This window comes from Amborella trichopoda, chromosome 6, assembly GCF_054954075.1.
Source record: "Amborella trichopoda isolate Santa Cruz 75 chromosome 6, AtrichopodaSantaCruz75HAP2 v2.0, whole genome shotgun sequence".
Lineage (NCBI taxonomy): Eukaryota > Viridiplantae > Streptophyta > Magnoliopsida > Amborellales > Amborellaceae > Amborella > Amborella trichopoda.
Genome location: NC_142341.1, coordinates 29,306,126 through 29,319,151, shown reverse-complemented (window position 1 = coordinate 29,319,151; position 13,026 = coordinate 29,306,126).

The window sequence follows — 13,026 nt, the reverse complement described above, 5'->3', positions numbered from 1 at the left end:
CGTGTGTGGTACACGTCAGATGAATTAAAGCTGACTCGAAAATGGCTGGCTTCTTCTTTTGGCATGTAACCATCCTCTTTGCTGGCACTCATTAGATGAATTGACGCTAACTCTCCAAGAGGTTTTGCTTCTTCTTCATGATTGGGGTGCTTCTTTAGTGGGTTTGCTTCTTCTAGGAGAGCAATTCTTTCATGGGTTTGCTTCTTCTTTATGAGGAAAGCATTTCTTTTGGCTTATAACCGTCTTCTTATCCTCATATGCAAGAGCAACACTTTTGATGTCAACTGTTCTCTTTTCCTCAGATACAAGAGACTTGTAACCTCCCAAATAATGGGTTTTTTTGCTTACAACTTGTAACTCCTTTTTAATGCAATAAAAATAGTTTAAACTTTGTTTGGACTGTCTTGCTTGCTTTGCATTGAGTCTCTTTTCTTAAATATGCATCATGAATAGTATTTCTTTAGGTATCGCCCATTGATAGGGGGCATTGCCTTCTCTCCGTCAAGCTGTGCCAATATGTAAGCTCCATTTGGCAAGACCTTTTTACTATAAAGGGACCTTCCCACTTGGGTTCAAACTTCCCTTTACACCGGCCATGCATAACAATCGGCCTCTTAAGGGCTAGAACTAGATCGCCACGGGCGAATGAGCTGACTTTGACAGACTTGTCAAAAGCTCTCTTCATTCTCCCTTGGTTGAGTACGAGGTTCTGCTGAGACTCTAACCTCCTTTCATCAAGTGCATCCAATTCTTGGTATCGAAGTTTGACTCTCTCATCTTCGGTTAGTCCTTGAGGTATAGCAACACGTAATGAAGGGATCTGACTTTTGAGAGGTAAAACTGCTTCACCCCCATAGACCAGAGAGTAGGAGTGGAATCAGTAGCATTTCGTGTAGTAGTACGATAAGTCCATAGTGCTTCAGGAAGCTTCTCGTGTCAGTTCTTCTTCGTCTTTGATACCGATTTCGTAAAACGTTGCACAGAATCTTATTAAAGGCCTCAGCCAAGTCATTCGCCCGAGGGTGGTACATAGTCGAGTATCTCCATTCAAAACCAAACTGTTTAACCAGGCGATCAATATGATGACTTCGAAATTGGGGGCCATTGTCCGAGATAATTCTGTCACGCACCCCAAATGATATATAATGTGATGTTGGACGAAGTTGGTCACTGTTGTCCCAAGAACTTGCTTAAGGGGGACCGCTTCAGCCCACTTAGAGAAATAATTTGTTGTAGCTAGAATAAAGGCATGGCCCATCGCCGAAGGAGCGGCAATAGACCCCACAATGTCCATACCCCATTGTGAGAAGGGCCAGGATGCCACTGTAGGGTGTAAGGGCTCTAGAGGTTAATGAACAAGGCTTGAATGCATTTGGCATACCTAGCACTTTTTAGCACAGTTTAAGGAATCAACAATCATGGAAGGCCAATAATACCCCAATCTGCATATCCATTCATATAGCTTAGGACTGGATTGGTGTAGTCCACAAATGCCTAAGTGTACCTCTTCTAACACCTTATTTGCTTCATTCACGTCCACACATCTAGAAAGAATACCGTCAAATGACTGTCTGAAGAGACCATCGGGTATACTTGGTAGACATTTGACGTACACTATTGCGCTTGGCACGAACTTTTGGGAGTCTACCATGTTTTAGGAAACTAGTGATGGGCTCTCTCCAATCTTCTACCTGTTCAATTTTCGTGCATATTGAGTCGAAGAACTCGGGTTGCTGATTTTGAACCTTTGCTCCTTGACTCCGTGCCATTTCTTCTTCAGTCTTAATTACTTCTTTAGCTGATAGAAGTGCTCCAAATGGATAAGGAGGGCACTCGGGGAAGATATTTCTCTCATCATCTGCGTCTACCTTGGTTCTCAGTTGAATGTGTCTCCATTCTACTACCTAGACAAGCGTGGGACCTGATGAGGATAATTGAATTGTAGCCCCAAGTTTTGCCAGTGCATCAGCCTTCAAGTTTAGCCTCCTGAGGATGTGACTCAAGGATACGCCCTCAAACTGGGCCATATACGATTTTGCAGTATCATGATAAGGCTTGAGGGTGTCTTTCGTCATGTCATAGATCCTTTTGAGCTATCGAATAACCAACTCAAAGTCGCCATAGATCTTGAGCTGCTCCAAGTCGAGGTCGAAAGCTATCTCCAACCTGATTATAAGGGCTAGATATTCTACCTCATTATGAGAACCAGCCTGAGCGAGAGAGAAAGAAAGTGGCAATACTCCTTTCGAATCCGGCACATCCTCGGTCTATTTGGAAGGCTCCATCGAAGTACAATTCGCACGCATGAGTAAGGTCAGCACAAAACACTTCTTCGTCAGGGAGGTCACTCGACAACAGATATTCCACCCGTTCGAGGTGTGCTGCCAGAAAATCAGTCAAGGCATGGCCCTTGATGGCCGTCTGTGGGACATACGTGATATCGAATTCCATCAGCAATAATGCCCACTTAGCAAGGTGCCCTGAGAAGCAGGGGCGTGTCATGAGAAACTTTACAGGATCTGCTTTTTATATAAGTTTCACTTCATGACCAAGTAAATATTGAGGAAGCTTTTGTACTACGAAGATTAGGGCCAAGCACATCTTCTCTATTGGGGGATAATTCTTCTCGACCCCTTGCATCCTACGGCTGAGATAATAAAGTGTCATTTCTTTTCCCGCATCATTGTTTTGTGCTAACAATGCCCCGAGTGACTCATCCAGAGTAGTCACATATAGGATGAGAGGTTTTCTCAACACTGGCATAGAAAGTACTGGAGGATTAAGCAAATACTGCTTGATGTCATCAAGGGCTACTTGACATGCTTCATCCCAAATGGACGGATTATCCTTCTTTAACAGCTGTGTAAAGGGTTTACAGTGACCTGAGAGATTTTAGATGAACCTGCGTATATATGCGAGCTATCCTTGAAGAGAATGCAGTTCTCGCAGTGTAGTTGGGGATGGCATTTCTTGGAACGCCTTATCTTGACTAGCTCAACTTCAAGCCCTCAATGTCAGAAAATGAACCCTAAGAACTTTCTCGAACGCATTCCAAAAGCGCATTTCAGTGGGTTCATTTTAAGTTGATGAAGGCGTAGTGGCTCAAATACCTTTTCGAGGTCTCTCATGTGAGCATCCTACTCTTCGAATTTTACCACCAGATCATCCACAAAACACTCAACCTCTTTTTGCATCATGTCTTTGAAGATGGTCGTCATTGCTCTTTGGTATGTTGCACCAGCATTCTTTAATCCAAAAGGCATCATTGTGTAATAGGAGACCCCTTTTAGAGTTAAGAACGCAGTGGATTCCTTATTTTCGGGTGCCATCCGTATCTGATTATACTTGGAGTACCTGTCCATGAAGGAGAAGACTTGACAGTGATCCGTTGAATGGATGAGCATCTCGGTGAATGGAAATGGGAAGTCATCCTTGAGACAGGCGATATTAAGGTCGTGAAAGTCAATGCAAACCCTGATTTGGCCATTCTTCTTCTTGATTGAAACAACATTTGCCAGGCATTTCAGGTACTTGACTTCACGAATGAAGCCTGCTTGTCTGAGTTTAATAACTTCGGTGTCTATCTGCATTTCAAGGGCAGGCATGAACCTCCTTGATTTTTGCTTGACCGGTTTGATAGTCGGATCGATGTTGAGATGGTGAACGGCAACTTGAGAGTCTAAACCAGGCATCTCATAGTAATGCTAAGCAAATACATCTTGGTTTGCTCTTAAGAAAGTAATGAGATTTTATTTTTCTTCTAGAGACATATTTCCCGAGATGAAAGTAGGCCTAGAGTCGACTTCATCTCCTAGACTTATTTCTTGGAGTTTGTCTGTGGTGGCTTGACCTCCTTCTTCCCATTCTTCTAGAGCCTCTTGCGTCTCTTCATCGTTTTTTTCAGAGGTATTTTCATCAACCTCAAATGTGGAGACCTATAATCCTGACATCTCTGCCTCCAATAGGGCTCCAGTGTAGGTCATGATTTATGTGCCTTTCTCAAACCGAGGGACAGAAGGGTCAACCTCAAACATGGAAAGCATATCGGGTTGCAGGAGCTTGTCTTGAAAATTAAGGGGGATTTGAGGTTCAGTGATGGTGAGGGGAGAAGCGTACTTGTATGAATCATATGGTATTTGCATGGGTGCCTTCAGTGTTTACCCTGTGCTGGTTGGTGCTTCATAGACTTGTATCATGTGACAAGCTTCTTGAGAATAAAAACTCAGCCCCCTTGATTCTCTCAGTCTTTGCTCAAAGTCGGGCTCAAGGAGCCACTGGGGTTTCTTCGACCTTGACTTTTTGTGCTTCTTTGAAGAAGGTGGCTCTACTTTAGCTTTAGCTGCCAAGGCATTAGCAACTGTTAAGAATCCAACTACCTGGGCCAGGGTCTTTTTCAAACACTTACGTTGCGTCCTGGTTATATTGGATCATTCAAGTTCTCTATCGAGAGCTTCGAAGTCCAGACATTTCAAGGTCGTACCTACATGCGACAGAGAAGGGGAAGGGTGAGAAGTAGAAGAAGAAGAAGGAGAGGGTTAAAAAGTGGGGGACTTTTAAGGTCGTTCCCCTCATCAGACCAATCTGGGCAGGTTTTTACGTCATCACTGTGGTTTGACATGTGCGGGGGGTCTTTTAGGCCTTTCCCTTGCTTAGACCGTTGGGGAATGCTTTTAACGACGTCACTCTCATTGGGCATATGCAGGGGGTCTTTTAGGTCTTTCCCTTACTTAGACCGTTGGGGGAGTGCTTTTAACATTGTCACCCTCATTGGATGTGCTCTAAGGAGAAGATGACATGGGGACATCTTCTTGATGGGAAGGAAGGAGGATCGTGCCAGGGATAAAGTCCAGTAAAGTCGGAAGTGGGGAAAGGGGCCTGAGAAATTCCTGCTCAACTAGAGGTTGAGTAATCTTGTTTCTCCAGCGAGCAGCTCTTGGTGCCCGTCTCCTTTTGGTTTTCTGAGGTGGCGTTTGATTTGTCTCACTGGGCTGGTGAATAGCCATAGCTTGGCGGACTGCTTCTCGTCTTAAAGACTTGAGTCTACTTCGCCCATGGTGGACTATCCATGGCTAGGAAGTTGAGGGTTCAGCAGAGTCTTAATCATTATTATGAAGGTCTTGTGTCGGGAGATCCTCTTGCACCAGTGGAGCAGTGGCTTGGGGATCATTTACTGGGACGTTGTAAAACGCTTAACATTCCCGCATTTTCTTTGAGAATATATCATGGAAACTGGTGCATTCCCACAGGTAGTGGCCCCATTTCTAATGGTACGGACACCAACGGTCCTCAATCCCTTGAGCCAGGCGTCGGGGCTGCCTTGCCTGTTTCGGTGTGTTTATAACAAAGAAGGCATGAAGGATTATAACAAAGAAGGTGTGAAGGATTATAACAAAGAAGGCATGAAGGATTCCATGGGCTTCGTCTTCCTCTTGGACGGTTACTGCATGGGAGGCTTTTGCTGCACCGAATACCTTCTTTAAGTCCTCAAGCTTTATCTGACCCTTCTAAATCAGGGCCTCAATGATATCTTTTAGAGTGAAGCAGTCATCTGTGGGGTGATTGATTCTTTGATGATAGGCACAATAATTTGCCTGAGTATCGAGCCCAGCTTGTTCAGGGAACTTGGCTTCTGAAAGCTCAATCATATTTTGTTCCAATAATAACCGGAACAGTGTAGGGACCCATTCCTTCACAAAGGGGTAGACCTTGTTCCTATGCCTGGTGAAATAATCATCCCGATTAAGATTCGCTGGCGGGGGTACTCAGTTGTATGATTGTTGTTGCTTAGTTGTCTGAGGAGTCGTCTTTACTGTGGTCACCCCTTTGGAGAGATCCAAAGTTTGGGAGGGAGCCTTCTTCGAAACAGTGATTGCGACAGCTTCACTGATCACTCCTTTTTGTTGTATGCTCAGGTGTTAGCCCGAGAGCTTCCATTGCCCCAGTTGTTCCCCGAGCTTGCAAACAGTTGTCGTGACCCACCATGGTGGCGTGATAGACTTTCTATGCAGACTGATTTAGAAATCAGCTCTGACATGGCAGTCATATTAAAGGCCTCGACATGTAAAGCAATTTCAGGTAGCATGTTCCACACGCAAGTTTGGACTGCTTCCTTATCAAGCATGGGATTGGGATGGCGAGCAGCTAAATTTTTCCATCTTGATATGAACTGGTCCAGGGTTCATCAGGGTCTCGATGGTTTGAACCTCTCTCTCGACCTCATAGAAATGACAGTGGAATAGCTTCTCCATTTCCTCCCAAGTATGCACTGAGTTAGGGGGAAGTCGAGCATACCACTGAAAAGCTGGGCCGTCAAGTGTTTCAACAAACTGACGGAGAAGGAGTCTCCCATCAGCCACTGTTTCTCGACATGCTACTTGGAAGTGGACGTGGTTCCGTTGAATAGGGGAAACTTCCCTTTCTTGTAATCTGAGTGAAACGAGACCTGGTCAATGTATGAAGGGTAAGGCCTTTGATAAGGCGTTGCACCCTGTATCCCCGGAATTTGCATGTTCTTTAATCTATGGGTTACCATAGCATCTATGTTTGCCTGTGAGACGGGGTAGGAGACAGAAGTGTCTTGTGAGGTAGAGAGAAGGGGCTGCCTTGGAGGTGCACCATCTGAGTGGTGGGAATTGACCTCATGGTTAGCTGATTGTCGTACAATGTCTATACGATCAATCTTCTCCATCATTGCCCGCACCATAACTTCAAACTTGTTCATGCGGTCTTCTTACGAGTCAGGTTCGTCTATAACCATCACGTTGACTATTTCTTCAGGGAGGTCAGCCCTAGTTACAGTTGAGGGCTTGCGAACTTGACGGGTCGCACGCGGCAAATCAGTCACCAGGGTGCCAGCATGCCTTGACTGAACTTGACTTTTGTATGCCGATCGCGTGAGGACCAGTTCTCGACGGTCTTGGGACCATGGCTGCTTAGGGGCTGGGTTGTCTTCTACGATGCTAACAATAGTGTAGGGCTCATGGAGCTTTTCTTCAGGCTTCGACGTCTGAAGAGGGTAGAAGGGGTTCAAGCGAAGAGGGTCATCAGAGCTGGCTACCTCGACTGCCTTGGTCACTTGCTTGGTGAGAATTCGCAAACCCCTATCGCGTTTAGCTTTGCGGTTTTGATGGACCTCGCGCCAAAACTGTGATCAGGCCTGCGACTGGTCAGCTCTTCTTGCACAAGATAGAGCTGTCTCCATCAGATGAGACAAAGGATGAGGGTCAGGAATTAGAGTCATCTTGGTCCGAGGAGGATGAAGAACTTGATCTTTCATAAGGTCTTTAGCCCGAGCTCTCTTGTGGGCTCCAAAGACGCGATCGAAGTGATGAGCCTGGTTCAGGATGGTGCTCTTGGGAAAGGTCTTCGAGTACCATGGCTGAAGGTGCTTGCTCGAAGAAGGAGGAGTGGGTAAGAGCAGGGTTGACCCATGAGAACGCCTGAGTCGAGGGCGAGGGGCTGTTTGAAACGGTGACGTGTGTGCGCCCCTTGAAGAAGGATCATGGGTAATCTGGGGGTCAGCCCGGGCTCGAGCAAGTGGTCTAGCCTTAAGAGGCCAAGAGCTGTGAGCAAGTGTCTATAAGAGAATAGGGGGATGCCTGCCCCTTACAAGGTGTGCTTGTGTGTATGGAGTAGGAGGATGAGAAGATCGTCTCCTGTGTACTCGAGTTGGTGCACTAACAGCGTTGCCCTGAGCAATAGGATGCATATGAGCAGCGTATGCAGAACCTAGCCTTGAGAGGTTTGATCCTGACCGTTAACTCAAGGTAATGTAAGGGTTGCCCCGAGGTATGACACGAGTGAGTGACCCACGAGCCTTATGGTGTGTGAGAGGGGTGGAGGCCGCAAGGTCTCCGCCATGATGTGTTGATCCTTCAGTGATAGAGACTCGTGGTGGTGCAGGAATGTGGGGGGTAGCCTTACAGCGACCCATAAGAGCAACGACAACTTGTTTGCCTTTTGCAGAGAGGGACTGGGCAGCCTTCTGGCATACCTCAGCAATACGACCGACAAGTGGCTTGTCGCCGGCAGGGTGGGTGCTGTGTGCGGCAATAGATGTGTTGTCGATGCAAGGTGCCTTGGTGGAGGTTCCACCGGAGTGAGGAGATGGGGAGTTAGGGACTTTTAAGTCCCTTCTCACGCCAATCCAGGTTAAGAACTTGGAGCTAGACCTGGGGTCTTTGCTCTAAAGAAGGGTTGGGAACGAAGTTAGATGAACTTGTTCCCTAGGGACACTCGCTAATGCGGAGATAAGAAAATCTCCGATCCAGATGAATGGGTTACATAACCCAGCAAACATAAGTGCAGATAGAAAATAACAAGAGAAACTCAGCCAAACAAGTACGATCCGACTAAGGGGTAGTAAGTCCCCAATGGAGTCGCCAAGCTGGTTAGGTAGCTCGATCTCGCCCTCTAGATCAAGATGATCGGGAGGCACTCATCTCCGGTTTCAGTGAGACCTGAAACTTTTTGAGACCACTCTCTTGGGATCCTCGTTCGAGAACAAGGGCAAGTATTACCAACCAATGAGAGAGGAATTTAAGGTGGGTTCGGGACTTACTCAGGCTAACTCGAGTGGGTGCCCTCTTAGATCACGAAGAAAGCCCCCTAGTAGTAAATCTGGTTCGGAATCGCTTCCCTTGGCTTGTATTCTCCTATTTCTGCAATCACACACATATGGAAAATTTTACAAGACAGGTGGGACAAGGGACCATGCCTTGCCTTCAGGTGAAGGTACACAGGCGTGCACATTTAAAGGATAAGAAGAATGGGAAAATGAAGATTGGGGTAAGAAGAATTCGATCGAGTGGTGAGACCGACACAATGACCTGACTAGTAGGTAATTGATCTGTTGTTGTAGTAAAATGGGCTCGGTAGCTCAGACCGGCTTAACAGAGTTACTATTAGAAGATTGTATCAATACCGACTAGCTAGACACAATGACTTGTCAGTCGTGACAATAAAGCGAGCACAGTAACTATGACCAGCACAACAACATTAAAGCTAAACGACATGACTACAATTGAATGTCAATCTCAACCATTCTTGATCAAAGGAGAGAATAAAAAAAAGAAGAGAGATCATAGAGAGAAAGAAAAGAAGAGAGAGAGACGAGGAGAGAGAAAAGAAGAAGATAAAAGAGAAGAAACATAGTAGGATAGAAAACCATGAGAGAAGAAGAAGAGAGAGAAGGGAAGGAAAGGAGGAGGAGGACACAGATGGGAATGAGAGGGGAGGGAAAAGTCAGACAACAATGGCTTCTGTCGGCTATGAAGTAAAGAAAGAGGAGAGTGAAAGCACGCAAGTGGCAAATGGCTTGCGCTAGCTGTTTCATAAAAAAGAGGAGAGGGAAAGCTCGGTCAGCGATGGCTTCCATAGAAAGAGGGAGAAAACCCAGCCGGCGATAAGTTTGTGCCAGTTGCGACAAAGGAAAAGAAAAAGAGAGGAACCCAGTTGACCCTAAGCTTGCGCCGGTTGTGACAGAATAGAAGAAAAGAGAAGAAAGAGAGAGAAACTCGGTCGATGATAGGCTTGCACCGGTTGTGACAGAAGAGAAGAAAGAGAGAGAAAACTCATTCGGCGCTAGGTTTACGCTGGTTGTGACAGAAGAGAAAAAAGAGAGAGAAAACCCAACCGACAATAGGCTTGCGAGGGTATACCAAAGGAGAAAAAAAAAAAGGAACCCAGTCGGCGTTAGGCTTGCGCTAATTGTGACAGAACATAAGAGAATAGAAGAGAGAGAAAGAGAAACCCGATCGACATTAGGCTTGCGCCAATTGGGCTAAGGCCTGGCTCACTGTTCATGTCTCAAGAGCACGAAGGCATCACACCAGGCGATAGGTTCACCATACGTGAATGGAGAAAGAGAAGCAGGGAATGAGGGACATGATAGACCAGAGGAGGAAGAGAGAGAAAGGGATAAAGATGAGAAAAAGAGAGAAAGAAAGATAGAGATGAGAAAAGAGGGAAAAGAGGAGGGCAGAGAGGGAGAAAAGAGGAAAGAGAAAGAGAGAAAAGAGGAGAGAGAAAATTACCTTACCAAAGGTACCGACCATTTTCTACTCTCTCCACTCTCTCTCTCCAAGACGCACCCATGAACGCAAGCAATAAGCGAAATTTTATTGAATGAATGAAAGTTGAACCCAAGGTTTTTTTTACAATGAAGCTTTGCATGTTTATATAGAATTCGGCCCAAACATGGGTGGACGCCCAAAAACTACCTAAAATTGAAGATAATTAAGTGCTGCTTCCCGATAACTTGCGTGATCTTCCATGACTAATCCGGAGTTGCTCTGATGCCCGTTTGATCAAAAGATTATTGTTTTCTTGTAGGGCTCGGCATGGCGATTGATTTGATACCAATTTCAAGTCATGAATCATGTTTTTGGGCCATGATCATGAGACTTGAATTTTGGATGAATCTTGAAAAGTTTGGATCGATTGTGTGCTCGTTTCTTAATATTTTTCTTCCGTTTCTTCGCTGAATCACACTGAGCATGCCATCACGATCATGTTACAACAAATTTGATGCCTCCGTGTGTGAAATCTAGTCATTCATCGTATGTGAGGTTGGGACCAGAGATAGCCTCATACCTTATGCACATAATGAAATTGGTTTCGTGTCGATCAGGTACACGAGAGTCATGATTTGGCCGCTCGAGTGAGGCACGCTGTTGCTGAATTTTTTGCAATTCTCTTCATGGATCAGCAACTTCTTTCTAATTTTTCTCTCTGCTCGGGTATCGTCACGGGGCGTACCACCTATCGAAACACTCGTCTCAATGAGATGAACATGCTCACACAATTTGAGCACGATCAGACTTGGAAAGAGTGAGATATAAGCCTCAAACATTACTGTTCATGACTGTGAAAACAACCACCTTTAATGGTGTTTTGGTGTAAGGTGGCCACATGGGAATAGTGTGCGACCTACCCCTTTTTGGTATTTTACCCATAACTTTGTCTTGAAGTGCCCAATTAAGCCAAAATCTGACCCATAAAGGTTTTTCGATCGTGTCGGATCCAATGGAGGTGGTCCTATAACTGTTTGATGTAACAAACATATAGTTCTAGTTACAGGGTTCATTTCAGGGTGTTAGAGGCCAATTGTTTTGAAATTGTTTCTTTGTGTTCACTGCCTTGGACATATCTGATCATGATAAAACTTGGCAGGTGGCCTTTTGAAGTGCTTATGAAGGCCTTAACCAGTTTTGGAATCATTCTGAGACTATCAAAATTTCCACTGTTTTGTAGGCTTTATTGATCTGCTTCCCCTTTATTCCACATCAGGGACCAAGGTGCTGAAAAATGCGTTCAAACATAGCTGTCATGCTAGTCTTCCCGTCGTTCCAATCTTTCTACCGTGTCAATCTTGTTGTCGTGCAATTTAGCCATTGTGTCGATCTAACCGTCGTGCCCGTCTAGCTGTTGCGTCAGACTAGTTATCGTGTCAGTCTTGCTGTCATGCCAATCTTGCCTCCGTACTAGTCTTGCCGTCATGCAGTTTCACCACCGTGTCAGTCTAACCGCCGTGCCCATTTTGCTGCAGCGCCTGACTAGCTGTCCTGCCAGGTCTTGCTGCCGTACCAATCTCGTCGTCGTGCCAGTCTAGCTGTTATGCCAAATGTTTCCCCTTTCTCTTTCTTCTCTTCTCTCTTTTCTCTTTTTCTCTCCTTCTTTTCGTCTCTTCCCCCCTTTTGAAAGGTTTAACGAAATTCAACCTAACCTTCGCCCTCTTTCTTATTCCTTTTCTTCTTCCTTTCTCTAAAATAAATATTTTTCTCTTTACCTGTGAAGAGCTTGGTGAAAGTCAAACTAACCTTCGTCTCTATTTTCTTTCTCCACTCTATTTGTTTTAAGAACCAGGTGAAAGCTAAACTAGTCTTCATTTCTCTATTCCCTCACTATTCTCTTTACTTTCTGTCTCTTCTTTTTCCTTTTTTACTTTTTTCATCTCACCCTTTTCCCTCATTTTTCTACGAAGGAAATGATGTTATAGGTCCCTCATTAAGAAGATGCCGGAAGGTTGTCCAATTGACATGGACCCAATGTCATCGTTCCTTCATTTTCCCCTCCAATGAACATGCTTGTGCGCATTCATTTAAAGACAAGGTGGGGTCTTCTTACCCATTTGCCTGTATTCTAATGTGTGTGTGTGATAGTAGGAAAGAAGAAACAGATTAAGGGAGGCGATTCCGAACCAGTCACAGGCCAAGGGGCATTCCACGTGATCTAAGAGGTCCCATGTGAGCCAGGCCGAGAGAGCGATCTCAGGTCCCAGATCCATCTCAAACCCGAAACCATGCCACCAGGTCATCCTGACCAGGAGGGCGAGATCGAGGCACCTAACTAGTCACCACAGTCGATTCTTGACTGGTCCATTAGCATTCATGTTAAGCCACAGAAACTTCATGACTACATATGCTCTGTTGTTGATTACAATCCATCACGTCAAGGACTCTCCTCCATCATGTCATCCTCAGGTAAAGCTTACCCTATACAAACTTTTCTTAATCCAAATAATTTTTCGACAACTCATAAAGCCTCTGTCTCCATTATATGTCCCCACGAAGAACCCAAGAATTTCTCTCAAGCTATTAAAAACCCTCTTTGGCGTGAAGCAATGGCAGAAGAGATTAAGGCTCTTAAGTTAAACAAGACCTGGACCATACACATTCTACCCCCTAAAAAACGACCCATTTAATGCAAATGGGTATTCAACATAAATTACAACTCAGATGGGACCATCGAACGGTATAAGGCATGATTAGTTACGAAAGGGTACACCCAAAAGGAAGGTTTAGACTATCATGAAATCTTTGCACCAGTAGCCAAGCTCGTTACAGTCAAGGGATTGCTTGCTGTTATAGCCTCTAACAATTGGAATCTCTACCATTTTGATGTCAACAATGCTTTTTTACATGGTGATTTGGATGAAGAAGTTTACATATCAATACCACCAGGGTTTGTCCGAGAGGGTGAGAACAAAGTCTGTCGACTTCGAAAATCTCTCTATGGGTTGAAACA